Consider the following 15,538-nt stretch of genomic DNA (forward strand, 5'->3'; position numbering starts at 1 on the left):
TCTATTGATACCTCCGACCTTTCAGCCCAGGAGGTCGACATAGCTCTTGTAGAGTGCGCTTTGAGCCCCTCAGGAACTGCGTTTCCAGTGGACGAGTACGCCAAGGCTATCGCATCTGTTACCCAGCGAGCTATAGTGCTTTTGGAGGCTTTGAATCCTTTCCTGGGTCCCTGAAAACAGATAAAGAGAGACCCTTCCTTCCTATGCTGTTGGGTGGATTCTAAGTATTGAGCTAGACACCTTCTCACATCTAATGTGTGGAATTTTTCCGCTTTCTTATTTTTAGGATTTGGGCAGAAGGAAGGAAGGATTATCTCCTGGGACCTGTGAAAGTTGGAAGCAACCTTGGGTAGATAAGCAGGGTCTGTTCTAAAGGTAACCTTCACACTAAACAACTTTCCAACGAGAACGACAACGATCCGTGACGTTGCAGCGTCCTGGATAGCGATCTCGTTGTGTTTGACACGCAGCAGCGATCTGGATCCCGCTGTGATATCGCTGGTCGGAGCTAGAAGTCCAGAACTTTATTTGGTCGTCAGATCGGCATGTATCGTCGTGTTTGACAGCAAAAGCAACGATGCCTGCAATGTTTCTTCATGGAGCGAACCACCAGCAAGAACGATAAGTACGTCACTGGATCGCTCCTGCATCGTTCTGCTGTTGCCGGTGTCTGACGTCTCCTAGCGACCTAAACAGCGACGCTGCAGCAATCGGCTCGTTGTCTATATTGCTGCAGCGTCGCTAAATGTGACGGTACCTTTAGTATTACCCTATCATCCATGATTTGCGTGAAGGGAGGATTTGCAGATAGGGCCTGGAGATCACTTATTCTACGGGCAGATGTTAAAGCTGTGAGAAGGGCCGTTTTAAGTGATAAGGTTTTAAGTGGTATCGAATCTATTGGCTCAAAAGGGGGTTCTGTTATAGCTGACAAGACTAAATTTAAGTCCAAGGTTGGTAGTCTTTTTATGTTAATGGGTTTAGATCTTACAGCAGCTTTAATAAACCTTGTTACCCATGGATTAGAGGCTATATTCTCACTGTATAATGCCCCTAAAGCCGCTATTTGCACCTTTAATGTGCTTACCGAGAGGCCCAGATCTAAGCCTTTTTGTAGGAATTCGAATACTTTAGCAACTTGGACCCCATCTTGTAATTTTACCCCAGGAGGTGGACAGAAACTTTTTGCAGGTTTTGCCATAGATTTTAGTTGTTACTGTTTTCCTACTTTTCAATAGTGTGGACACTAATTTATCCGAAAAGCCCCTTGCCTTTAGTAGTGACCTCTCAAGTTCCATGCTGTCAAGTGGAGACTCTCTGACTGAGGGTGGAACACCGGTCCCTGCGATAGGAGGTCCGGAAGATCCAGAAGAACCCAGGGATTGGTGACCGATAGCATCCTCAGCTAGGAAAACCAGGTCCTTTTGGGCCAGAAGGGGGCTATTAGGATGAGTCTCGCCCTGTCCTGTCTGATTTTCTGCAGAACTTCCAGGATAAGTATATGATGGGAAAAGGCATAAGCGAGACCCTGCATCCAGGGAATTGTGAATGCATCCAGTGCCTGAGGGCCTCCTCTGGGGTCTAGAGAACAAAATTCTTTTACTTTCCTGTTCTCTACATTGGCAAAAAGGTCTATTACAGGGACCCCCCCATAGTTTGGTGATCTGATCAAAGACGCTTTGATTCAGTGTCCATTCCCCCTGCTTTAAAGGGAACCTGTCACCCTGAAAATCGCGGGTGAGGTAAGCCCACCGGCATCAGGGGCTTATCTACAGCATTCTGTAATGCTGTAGATAAGCCCCCGATGTTACCTGAAAGAGGAGAAAAAGACGTTAGATTATACTCACCCAGGGGCGGTCTCGCTGCTGGTCAGGTCGGATGGGCGTCTCTGGTCCGCTGCGGCGCCTCCCATCTTCATTCCAAGACGTCCTCTTCTGATCTTCAGCCACGGCTCCGGCGCAGGCGTACATTGTCTGCCCTGTTGAGGGCAGAGCAAAGTACTGCAGTGCGCAGGCGCCGGGCCTCTCATACCTTTCCGGCGCCTGCGCACTGCAGTACTTTGTTCTGCCCTCAACAGGGCAAAGTACGCCTGCGCCGGAGCCGTGGCTGAAGATCAGAAGAGGACGTCTTGGAATGAAGATGGGAGGCACCGCAGCGGACCAGAGAGACCCATTTGACCGGACCAGCAGCGGGACCGCCCCTGGGTGAGTATAATCTAACGTCTTTTTCGCCTCTTTCAGTTAACATCGGGGGCTTATCTACAGCATTACAGAATGCTGTAGATAAGCCCCTGATGCCGGTGGGCTTACCTCACCCGCGATTTTCGGGGTGACAGGTTCCCTTTAAACGAATACGGCTTAAGAAGTCTGCTTTTTGGTTCTCTACTCCTTTTATATGTAACGCAGAGAGGGATAGGAAGTTGTTTTGTGCAAAAGTGAAGATTTAGGAAGTGGCCTTCATTAGGGCTTGAGACCTGGTCCCCCCCTGGTGGTTCAGGTAGGCTACCACCACCTGACTGTCCGAGAAAACCCGGACATGATGGCCCTGCAGGCTGGGAAGGAAGTATGATAGAGCGTGGCTCACCACCCAAAGTTCTTTTTGGTTTGAGGACGCCCCGTATTCTTGACCTGTCCAGACTCCGAGTGATACTGTTGCCCAGGTGAGCTCCCCACCCCGTGGGACTCACATCCGTGGTAACTATGCGAGATATGTCTATTAACCAAGGAACCCCCTTTGATAGGTTGTTGGAATCCAACCACCAAGCTAGGGAATGAATAGTGTCTAAATTTAGAGTCATATGCCCTTCTAGATGTCCCTTTAGTGTAATCTGATTCCTCAGAACATCCCACTGTAGGATTCTTGTGTGGATTTGTGCCCACTGGATTGCTGGGAGGCAGACAGAAAGGGACCCCAGTAATGACATCGCCCCTCTCTCAAGGTCATATGAGGGTTTGAGCAAGCTCTTGAGACAAGATTTAATATTTTTTGTTTTTTTCTGGTCTGGAAGACGATATTCCTGTGTTATCGAGTCCAAAGTTAGGCCCACAAGCTCTTGAATTCTGGTCGGTTTTAGTTTTGATTTTTGGAGATTTAGAAGCCAGCCCAACTCTTAAGAGTTTTTATTACTCTGTCGCATTGTTGGCGACAGTGTTGGGCTGAATTGATGACAATTAGAAAGTCGTCCAAGTATGGTACTAGTAAAATGTCTTTCTCTTAAACGGGCCATCATTTCCGCTATCAATTTGGTAAATATACGGAGTGCCACTGAAATGCCAAAGGGAAGGGCTTTGTACTGGTATTCCCTTACTTCTCCTCCCATGACCACTGCTAGTCTGAGGTATTTCTGGAAGTTCTTGTGGATTGGGACGTGATAATACGCGACGCTGAGATCCAACACTATCATGAAGCAATTCAGAAACAGGTTTTTGATTGTTGATTTTATTGATTCCATTTTGAAACTTTGGTTCTTTACATAACCGTTTAGTTTCCGCAACTTTATAATTGTGCGGAAGGAACCATCCGGTTTTGGAACCAGAAACAGTGGGGAATAAAACCCTGTCCCTCTTTCCAGTGGGGAAACTTCTTGAATGACGTCTTTGTTTATGAGATTTGTAATTTCTTGTTCCAATGCATGTTGTTGCTGAGGTGAGGATTTTAGTGGGGTAACCACATAGTTTTGGGGAGGATGGGAAGTAAACTTTATTTGAAGTCCCATTTTTATCAAGTTCAAAATCCAGATGCTGGTTGAGATTTTTTCCCAGGCCGGAAGGTATTGAGATAATCTCCCTCCCACCCTGGGGGAGGTGTCACTTAGGGGTCTTTTTATCTCTTGGGGAATTAGCGAAAAGGAACCCCCTATTCTCTCCTTTTTCCATCATCCCATCTGTTCTGTTCCCTTGGGGGACGTCTCCGAAAAAAATTCCTATTCCGAAAGGGCCGCTTAACAATTGGTGTGGCCAGGTTAGGGAACCCTTTTTTCTTATCTCCTGCCTTTTGTAAAATGTCATCCAGGGTCTCCCCAAACAAAAATTTCCCTCACATGGAATTGAGCAAAGTTTTTGTTTAGTCTGTAGGTCGCCTGGCCATCTTTTTAGCCATAGCGTCCTACGAGCTGCATTAGATAAAGCTGCTGATTTAGAAGTGAGTTTAATAGAGTTGGCTGACGAGTCCGCCAAAAAAGCTGCCGCCCCTCTAATCATGGGAATCGATTCTATCACTTTATTTCTGGATACACCATCTCTTAGTTGTTTCTCTAAGGCTACGTTCACATTAGCGTTACGCTAATGTGCGTCGCTGTTGCGTCGGCGACGCAGCGGCGACGCGCCCCTATGTTTAACATAGGGGACGCGTGCGTCTTTTTGCACGCGTTTTCCGACACGTGCGTCGTTTTAGACGCTAGCGTCGGACGCAAGAAAACGCTACAAGTTGCATTTTTCTTGCGTCCGATTTCGGCAAAAAACGACGCACGCGTCGCAAAACGCGCGCGTTTTTCCGTGCGTCGCCGACGCAACGGCGAAGCGACGCTAATGTGAACGTAGACTTAGTTATCTACCCAAATCATTAGAGATCTAGAAGTACATTCGGCTGCAATTGCAGGCCTTAAACATCCCCCTGCCGCTTCCCAGGCCCCTTTAAGGAAGGTATCGGCTCTTTTGTCAAGGGGATTTTTCAGAGTTCCCATGTCCTCAAAGGGTAACGCAAATTTTTTTGAGGCCTTAGCTAAAGCTACGTCAAGTTTAGGGGCTTTGTCCCATGAAGTAGAAGCCTCTTCCTCGAAGGGATATTTCCTTTTAAGGGAGGGTACAGATGAGTTTTTTCCTTCTGGCTTTTCCCACTCCTTTTTAATGAATGCTTGAACATTTTCGTTAAGTGGAAAGACTCTGCACTTTTTCTGACTTAATCCTCCAAACATGATGTCCTGTACCTTTTTGTCAGGATGGGGATCCAGGACCCCCATGGTCGATCTTACAGCCTTCACAAGGAGATCGACTTCATCTAAAGGGAAGCAGTGGCGACCTCCGCTCTCAGAATCCGAAGAGGAGGAGGAGGAACCCTGCCTATCTGAATCTCCATCTTCAGAACTAGAGGAATTGGAGTGGGAATAGGGTACAGGTGTTTTTTCTTTAACCCTTTCCCCTTTAAGGGATTTAAACGCTGTCTCTACCTCTGATTTGATTACAGATCGTAACTCAGAGGCGAAATTAGGGGTTTCCTCACAAAGGACTTGTCCTATACAGGAATCACACAAATTCTTATCCCAGGTTTGCGACAAGGGTTTTCTGCACAGGGGACAGGACTTGTGCTTAGTTTTCTCCGTTCTTTTTTTCGCCTAAAAATAAATGGAGAAGAGGGGACCCCAATTATTTGGTGAACTTTCACGAAGATCACTCACCCATCTTACGCAGCCACAGGTACCGATTCTGGAGGAGGTATAGGATCCTGTATGAGATCCGTAGGCGGTGGTGTCGGCTGGTTAGCCATACTGGAGCCTTTACTCTGCGGTGTGGAATGGCTGCTGGAGCGAGTACTGCGGGTGCCGGAAGAAGATCGCTTTCTTTCCGCATCCGGCTTCCGCATGATGCTGCTGCTGCGGCTGTAACTGCTGTGGCAGCTGGAGCTACTGATCGCTGTTCTCCATTATTAGGACTGCATGCAGCAAGGAGATACTTCCATGTGACTTTATAATAGAAATTTGGCGCCAATCCACCCCCTCCTCCAGGGCTGCGTCATCGGGAAGCGCTGATCCCCATGCATTCATCTGCGCACGCGCGTGCTGTCTGGGACCCGGAAGTAGAGATGTACTAGATCCGGGAAGGCGGCCATCTTGGTGCACCTCGCACACCATGCGCATGCGCCCGGCCCTGAATCAGGAAGTGCTTGAATGCGGAAGACAGGCATACCGGGTCTCCGAAGCCCCTACCCCAATCCGGTGAGGCGGCCGCGCTTCCCTCCGAGCACTCTGCAGACCCATCGGTCCCAGCAGAGGCGGCGTCGGACACCGCACCAGCCGTGACAGGGGCCTCCCCACCGTCATAGCTCGACTGGCCGGCTCCAGATCTTCAAGGTACCAATCCTAGAGGGATCCCTGTTAGGGACAGGAAACCAAACTGACGCAGGAGAGGTACGCCCTTTCATCCTATAGGTTTCCTGTCCCTGAAGGGCGGATCCCCTCTCTCTGGTAGTGCTGTCATGGGCGACTGAGAAATATAACATCGCCATGTAAATTTAATCCATACAGGAATCCAGGTCTCACGTTAAGAAAGCCTTATTAAGGCTATGTGCACACGTTCAGGATTTCTTGCAGAAATTTCCTGAGCAAAACCGGACATTTTCTGCAAGAAATCCGCATGCGTTTTTTGCATGTTTTTGACTCGTCTTTTTCCGGCGCTTTCCAATGCATTAAATAGCGGGGAAAAACATGGAAAATCCGCAAAATTAATGCACATGCTGCGTTTTTTACCACGCTGCGCTTTCTTCGCGGAAAAAAAACGCATCATGTTCACAAAAATTGCGGAATGCATTCTAAATGATGGGATGCATTAAAACGTGCAAAGTGAGAAAAAATTTTTAAAAAAAGTTATACAAAAAATAATCAATCAAAATGCGGCAAAATAACCACTACAATATCCCTCTAAGGCTAGAGTCACACAGAACGTATTAAAAAAAAAATAAAAATCAGTCCGTTTCTCACTGCCGAGAGCCGCACGAGCGTAATGCAAGTGTCACATGTTTTCCATGGGAGTACAATCTGATTTTTCACACCTAACATCCGATTTACATCAGAATGCAGTGCGATTGCTTTCTGATTGCAATGCGATTTTAACATGCGATTTACATTGAGAATTTCTCTGTCATTTACACATACCGTATATACTCGAGTTTAAGCCGAGTATTTCAGCCCATTTTTTTTAGCCTGAAATTGCCCCTCTCGGCTTATACTCGAGTCATTCCCAGGGTCGGCAGGGTGAGGGAGCGGCAGCTGTCTAATAATACTCAACTGCTCCTGGCGCGGTCCCTGCACGTCCCTGGTTCTCCGGCGCCGGCAGCTTATTCCTGTATGGAGCGGTCACATGGTAGCGGTCATGACAGTAATGAATATGGACCCGACTCCAGCCGCATATTCATTACGGTAAAGAGCAGTACCATGTGACCGCTCAATACAGGAAGAAGCTGTCAGCGCCGGAGAAGCAGGGATGTGCAGGGACCGCACCAGGAGCAGGCGAGTATAACGGGGGCATATTCACCTGTCCCACTTTCCACCGTCGGCGCCGCTCCGTCATCCGCGTCCTCTGCAGTGACGTTCAGGTCAGGGGGCGCGATGACGCGATTAGTGTGCGCGCCGCCCTCTGCCTGAACTTCAGTGCAGAGGACGCGGAAGACACAGCGACGCGGAAGACACAGCGGCGCCGACGGTGGAACGGGGGACAGATTAATATAGCAAGTGCCGGAGGCCTGAGCGATGAGAGGTGAGCATGTGATTTTTTATTTTATATCGCAGCAACAGCATATGGGGCAAATATCTCTATGGACCATCTAATGGGGCCATGTACAGCATTATATTGGGCAAATATTTCTATGGAGCATCTTATGGGGCCATGTGCAGCGTTATATGGGGCAAATATTTCTATGAAACATCTTATGGGGCCATGTGCAGCATTATATGGGGCAAATGTCTGTAAGGAGCATCTTATGGGGCCATAATCAGCATTTGTGCATAATTGTATGGGACAAATGTCTCAATGGAGCATATTATGGGGTCATAATTAACACAGGCTGAACTGGATGGACAAATGTCTTTTTTCGGCCTTACTAACTATGTTACTATATTTGTGCAGCATTATATGGGGTATATTCTAATATGGAACATCCTATGGGGCCCATCATGAACTGTATGGAGCATTATATGGGGCTCCTGATTCAATATGGATACTCAAAAACACTTAACCTACTGATGTCTCAATTAACTTTACCTTTATTGGTATCTATTTTTATTTTTTAAATTAACCGGTAGCTTCTGCATTTTCCACCCTAGGTTTATACTGGAGTCATTAAGTTTTCCCAGTTTTTTTAAGGCAAAATTAGGGGAGTCAGCTTATACTCGAGTATATACGGTAGCTTTCAAAGGAAATAATCTTCAAAACACACATTAAATATATATATATATATATATATATATATATATATATATATATTTTACACATACATACACAGTCATATGAAAAAGTTTGGGCACCCCTATTAATCATAAGCTTAATGTTTTGTAAAAATGGTTTATTTTGCAACAGCTATTTCAGTTTCATATATCTAATAACTGTTGGACACAGTAATGTTTCTGCCTTGAAATGAGGTTTATTGTACCAACAGAAAATGTGCAATCTGCATTTAAACAAAATTTGACAGGTGCATAAGTATGGGCTCCCTTATCATTTTCTTGTTTTAAATACTCCTACCTACTTTTTACTGACTTACTAAAGCACTTTTTATGGTTTTGAGTTTTGAACTTCATAGCTAGGTGTATGCAATCATGAGAAAAGCTACTTAAAGTGGCCACTTGCAAGTTGTTCTCCTGTTTGAATCTCCTCTGAAGAGTGGCATCATGGGCTCCTCAAAACAACTGTCAAATGATCTGAAAACAAAGATTATTCAACATAGTTATTCAGGGGAAGAATACAAAAAGCTGTCTCAAAGATTTAACCTGTCAATTTCCACTGTGAGGAACATAGTAAGGAAAATGGAAGAACACAGGTACAGTTCTTGTTAAGGCCAGAAGTGGCAGGCCAAGAAAAACATCAGAAAGGCAGAGAAGAAGAATGGTGAGATCAGTCAAGGACAATCCTCAGACCACCTCCAGAGAGCTGCAGCATCAACTTGCTGCAGATGTTGTCACTGTGCATCGGTCAACTATACAACGCACTGTGTTTTTTTGCCGCCATGTATAACGCCTTTTTGTATTACCAAACAACTCAATCTTGGTTTCATGAGTCCACAGGACCTTCTTCCAAAAAGAAATTGGCTTCTCCAAATGTGCTTTTGCATACCTCAGCCGACTCTGTTTGTGGCGTGCTTGCAGAAACGGCTTCTTTCGCATCACTCCCCCATACAGCTTCTCCTTGTGCAAAGTGCGTTGTATAGTTACAACAGAGTATTTTTTTACCTCTCTGTGCGCTTTGGAGTTTTCTAGTTCTTTGGTGGTGTGAACAGGTTTTTACAGACTTGTTCACTGTGCAAGTAGCCCATGTGTTTTTGGTTTTATACCTGTCAAATTTTGTTTGAATGCAGATTGCACATTTTCTGTTAGTCCAATAAACCTCATTTCAAGGCAGAAACATTACTGTGTCCAACAGTTATTAGATATATGAAACTGAAAAAGCTGTTGCAAAAAAAACATTTTTATAAAACATTAAGCTTAAGATTAATAGGGGTGCCCAAACATTTTCATATGACTGACATACTAATATATATATATATATATATATATATATATATATATATATATATATATATATATATACAGCGTACAGTAAAATCAGTGTGGCAGGTTAGAATAGAAAAGATATATACACTTAGAATGGGTAGATATAAAGATGTCACTGATGCGCAAGCTGACTTCAGAAAGGTGAAGCTAGTTCATTGGCTATGAACTCGCACGACCTTTCTGATGGCACCGAGAAGAACTTTCTCACACTTGCGGTGCCATCAGACAGGGAATAGGAGTTCACAGGGAGACACTGAGCACATGCTGCTCAGTGTCTCTGCTGGATGACAGGCTGTGTGGCCGCATCATGCAACCTGTCATCTAGATGTAGAAGAGCTAGACCCGTCGTGGGACAAATGGATTTTCATCTTCTCAGCGGAAAGGTGAGGAATATTGTTGTTTGGTTTAACTCTTTTGCAGAAGACAATGGCATCGGTGGAATGGGCGAGCTCGCAAGTATGGTTTGACTAAGATTTACTACAGGAGTCTGTGTTATTCTTTCAATTAAATGACTTTATTCTGGGTGTCTGTGTTTTTATACAATATGACTATGGGGCTATATGACTAATGGGGTGTCTTATAGACACCTCTCCGTTACTAACCTCGGGGCTTCATGTCACCTGACAATACAAAGGTGAAATCAACCCCCCAACTATCACCCCACTTGCCACCGCTACAGGGCAAGTGGGAAGAGCAACGCTAAGTGCCAGAATTGGCAAATCTTAGAGATGCTCCTTTACTGGGCCGGCTGAGAGCTGATGCTTTTAGTCTGGGGGCCTAGTATCCATAGTCTCTTCCTAGGATATTAATATCAGCACGCAGCTGTCTGTTATTAATTATAAGGGGAACCTACATCTTTTTTTTTTTTTTTTTTTGGGGGGGGGACACATTTTAAAAGTCATTAAAGGTTAAAAGTATAGAGCTGTGAGCTGATATTAATAGCCTGGGAAGATCCATGGGTATTACCCCCTTCCCAGGCTATAAACATCAGCTCGCAGCCGTCTGCTTTCCCACTGCTGGTTAAGAAAATTACACGGGAGCCCACGCCATTTTTTTCAGAGAAATAATCTTTTATTAATTAAACACATGTGCAGTAAGCTGCACACACTGTACTAATTTTATATGTCACTAACATCTATATATCTATTCTATGTGTATATCCTGTATGTAATCCATCTAAGAGACGCCTCAGTCCGATATGGGCAGCACTGATTATCCAATGTCAGAGCACTAGGGACCCGCATCCAGCTGTCTTTTTGCTCCAAAATTTACAAGAATAACAGATGTTATGAGAAAAGTTGCGCCCCAATTTTTGATGAATATTTACTAAAGCAGATGTCAGGAGTGAGGACGGGTCCTTTTTAACCCCTTAATCCCATATGACGTACTATCCTGTCAAGGTGACCTGGGACTTAATTCCCAGTGACGGGATAGTACGTCATATGCGATCGCCGCGCTCACGGGGGAGCGCGGCCGAGTGTCAGCTGACTATCACAGCTGACATCCGGCACTATGTGCCAGGAGCGGTCATGGACCGCTCCCGGCACATTAACCCCCGGCACACTGCGGTCAAACATGATAGCAGTGTTCCGGCGGTACAGAGAAGCATCGCGCAGGGAGGGGGCTCCCTGCGTGCTTCCCTGAGACGATCGGTACAAGGCGATGTTACTCACCTCGTACCGAGCGTCTCCTCCCTGCAGGCCCCGGATCCAAAATGGCCGTGGGGCTACTTCCGGGTCCAGAGCAGGCGCTGGTAAGCGAGGAGCACTCTCTTGTCAGATCGCTGATCTGACACAGTGCTCTGCAAAGTGTCAGATCAGCGATCTGTCACCATACAGTTATGTCCCCCCTGGGACAAAGTAAAAAAAAAAAAAAAAAAATTCCTAAATAAAGAGAAAAAAATATATATTGTTCCCATAAAAACATTTCTTTATCTAAATAATAAAAAAATAAATAAAAGTACACATATTTAGTATCGCCGCGTCCGTAACGACCAGACCTATAAAAAACTGTCCCACTAGTTAACCCCTTCAGTGAACACCGTAAAAAAATAAAAAAAACGAGGCAAAAAACAACGCTTTATCATAACAACGAACAAAAAGTGGAATGACACGTGATCAAAAAGACGGATATAAATAACCATGATAACGCTGAAAACGTCATTGTCCCGCAAAAAACGAGCCACCATACAGCATCATCAGCAAAAAATAAAAAAGTTATACTCCTCAGAATAAAGCGATGCAAAATTAATTATTTTTTCTATAAAATAGTTTTTATCGTATAAAAGCGCCAAAACATAAAAAAATAATGTAAATGAGGTATCGCTGTAATCGTACTGACCCGAAGAATAAAACTGCTTTATCCATTTTACCAAACGTGGAACGGTATAAACTTCCCCCCCCCCCCCAAAAGAAATTCATTAATAGTTGGTCATTGGTCATTCTGCCTCACAAAAATCAGAGTAAAAAGCGATCAAAAAATGTCACATGCCCAAAAATGGTACCAATAAAAACGTCAAGTCGTCCCGCAAAAAATAAAAGACCTCACACGACTATGTGGACCAAAATATGGAAAAATTATAGGTCTCAAAATGTGGGAAAGCAAAAAATATTTTTTGCAATAAAAAGCATCTTTTAGTGTGTGACGGCTGCCAGTTATAAAAATCTGCTGAAAAACCCACTATAAAAGTAAATCAAACCCCCCTTCATCACCCCCTTAGTTAGGGAAACATAAAAAAATTATTTTTTTTTTTATTTATTTCCATTTCCGGGCTGGGGCTACAGTTAGGGCTGGGGTTTGGATTACATTTACGGTTGGGATTAAGGTTAGGGGTGTCAGGGTTAGGGGTGTCAGGGTTAGGGGTATGGTTGGGATTAGGGGTGTGTTTGGATTAGGGTTTCAGTTAGAATTGGGGGTTTCCACTGTTTAGGCACATCAGGGGCTCTCCAAACGCGACATGGCGTCCGATCTCAATTCCAGCCAATTCTGCGTTGAAAAAGAAACAGTGCTCTTTCCCTTCCGAGCTCTCCCGTGCGCCCAAACATGGGTTTACCCCAACATATGGGGTATCAGAATACTCAGGACAAATTGGACAACAACTATTGGGGTCCAATTTCTCTTGTTACCCTTGGGAAAATAAACATTTTGGGGCTAAAAAAAAAACATTTTTGTGGGAAAAATTTTTTTATTTTCACGGCTCTGCGTTATAAACTGTAGTGAAACACTTGGGGGTTCAAAGTTCTCACAACACATCTAGATAAGTTCCTTGGGGGGGGGGGGGTCTAGTTTCCAATATGGGGTCACTTGTGGGGGATTTCTACTGTTTAGGTGCATCAGGGGCTCTGCAAATGCAACGTGACGCCTGCAGACCAATCCATCTAAGTCTGCATTCCAAATGGCGCTCCTTCCCTTCCGAGCTCTGCCATGCACCCAAACGGTGGTTTCCCCCACATATGGAGTATCAGCGTACTCAGGACAAATTGGGGTCCAATTTCTCCTGTAACCCTTGGGAAAATACAAAACTGGGGACTAAAAAAATTTTTCACGGCTCTGCGTTATAAACTGTAGTGAAACACTTGGGGGTTCAAAGCTGTCAAAACACATCTAGATAAGTTCCTTAGGGGGTCTACTTTCCAAAATGGTGTCACTTGTGGGGGGTTTCAATGTTTAGGCACATCAGTGGCTCTCCAAACGTGACATGGTGTCCCATCTCAATTCCAGTCAATTTTGCATTGAAAAGTCAAACAGCGCTCCTTCCCTTCCAAGCTCTGCCATGCACCCAAACAATGGTTTACCCCCACATATGGGGTATCGGCGTACTCAGGGCAAATGGCACAACAACTTTTCGGGTCCAATTTCTTCTCTTACCCTTGGGAAAATAAAAAATTGGGGGCGAAAAGATCATATTTGTGAAAAAATATGATTTTTTATTTTGACGGCTCTGCATTATAAACTTCTGTGAAGCACTTGGTGGGTCAAAGTGCTCACCACACATCTAGATAAGTTCCTTATGGGGTCTACTTTCCAAAATGGTGTCACTTGTGGGGGGTTTCAATGTTTAGGCACATCAGGGGCTCTCCAAACGCAACATGGCGTCCCATCTCAATTCCAGTCAATTTTGCACTGAAAAGTCAAACTGCGCTCCTTCCCTTCCGAGCTCTGCCATGCGCCCAAACAGTGGTTTACACCCACATATGGGGTATCAGCGTACTCAGGACAAATTGCACAACAACTCTTGGGGTCCATTTTCTCCTGCTACCCTTGGTAAAATAAAACAAATTGGAGCTGAAGTAAATTTTTTGTGAAAAAAGTTAAATGTTCATTTTTTTTTTTTTAAACATTCCAAAAATTCCTGTAAAATACCTGAAGGGTTAATAAACTTCTTGAATGTGGTTTTGAGCACCTTGAGGGGTGCAGTTTTTAGAATGATGTCACACTTGGTTATTTTCTATCATATAGACCCCTCAAAATGACTTCAAATGTGATGTGGTCCCTAAAAAATATTGGTGTTGTAAAAATGAGAAATTGCTGGTCAACTTTTAACCCTTATAACTCCCTAACAAAAAAAAAAAAATTGGTTCCAAAATTGTTCTGATGTAAAGTAGACATGTGGGAAATGTTACTTATTAATTATTTTGTGTGACATATCTCTGTGATTTAAGGGCATAAAAATTCAAAGTGGGAAAATTGCAACATTTTCGCCAAATTTCCGTTTATTTCACAAATAAACGCACGTTATATCTAAGAAATGTTACCACTATCATGAAGTACAATATGTTACGAGAAAACAATGTCAGAATCGCCAAGATCCGTTGAAGCGTTCCAGAGTTATAACCTCATAAAGGGACAGTGGTCAGAATTGTAAAAACTGGCCCGGTCATTAACGTGCAAACCACCCTTGGGGCTTAAGGGGTTAAAGGCGGCATTTTGTACTACGGGGTGATGGAAAATCTGCACCCCCTGTAAATTGTGCCTCTATCCAGGCAATGATTCTAGCATCACTTGTGGGACCCCCAAGCACGATCAGGGTGGGGGGACAGGAGCTCCATCCCCATTCTACCCTCTGGGTTCAGGGACTGTTTTATATTCAGCTTTTTGTCATATAGATTTAGTCACCATCAGTATCTGGTATGGGGGTCTGACTGCAGGATTGGGGGGCACTGCCCAGTCTGACGCTGGGGTTATGTGGCCACTCTCCATTATATGGATATAGAACAGCCCAGCTACAGCCTGCAGTGAAGGAATTGTTACAGCCCCTTCAATTAAAGGACATGTAAGAGGCCTGCAACCAATCACAAGTGCATTGTGGGATTTGTAGTCCCACAGCCCTAGAACACTACAGACACCAGAATCAGTAATAAACAGCAATGATCAGCTGAAGTATGTGCTGAGCTCAGCAGGCACGTTACCACAGCAACCACCACTACAAGTCCCAGCATACTCACCAGATGAACCTAATCAGCAGCTCAAAAGCTCCGGGAAACACCAGATGATCACTGGCCGTGGCCCAGCGCCGGGCGAAGAGCTGCAGCCCCGGCTTGGTGATGGCTGCTGGTCCGCTTCACACAGGACGGAGCACGAGCTCTGCCGGCAGCGAACTGCTCCTTTCCCGCAGACCGACTGACAGTCACACGACAGCTTCCGTATCCGCCCGTGTGCACCGCTCAGGACATTCCGACCGGAAACAGAGGAGCCTGCGCCAGGTGGCCGCTGGGAGACGTGCAGCAACGTCACGTGACCGCCAGACACTGTTCCCTTGTTTCTCTTGACTCCTCTTCTTCCCACAACTTTCTCCTTTATTTCATTTTCCAAAATCTTCAATTGAATTTATATTAATGGGAAAGTTGTAAACCTGAACCAAAAACACCAAATCTCAAACGTAACCTGTTCGTTGCCCATAGCAACCGACCACACAGAGTCTATGTTTGTTAACTCGACTTTCTAGTATAATTAGTTGTCTGGAGTGGGTTGTCTATGTATTTTCTGCCTCCCACACTGGCGGAGCATTATGTCCCCACCACTTGTCCAGTAGTGACCCTTGATGAAAAACCTCTTCCCCCCAGA

General features: G+C 44.9%; 1 protein-coding gene across 1 annotated transcript in view; it reads right to left on the reverse strand.

Moving 5' to 3' along the window:
* The window catches only part of LOC138645805 (zinc finger protein 850-like), a 66,253-nt gene extending 51,120 nt beyond the window's left edge, over nucleotides 1-15,133 (reverse strand). Inside the window, exon 1 of the mRNA XM_069735318.1 lies at nucleotides 14,920-15,133. The gene's annotated coding sequence lies outside the window, so the exon portion shown is untranslated. The remainder of the gene's footprint in view (nucleotides 1-14,919) is intronic.
* Between the last annotated feature and the right edge of the window lie 405 nt (nucleotides 15,134-15,538).

Source organism: Ranitomeya imitator, chromosome 7, assembly GCF_032444005.1.
Source record: "Ranitomeya imitator isolate aRanImi1 chromosome 7, aRanImi1.pri, whole genome shotgun sequence".
Lineage (NCBI taxonomy): Eukaryota > Metazoa > Chordata > Amphibia > Anura > Dendrobatidae > Ranitomeya > Ranitomeya imitator.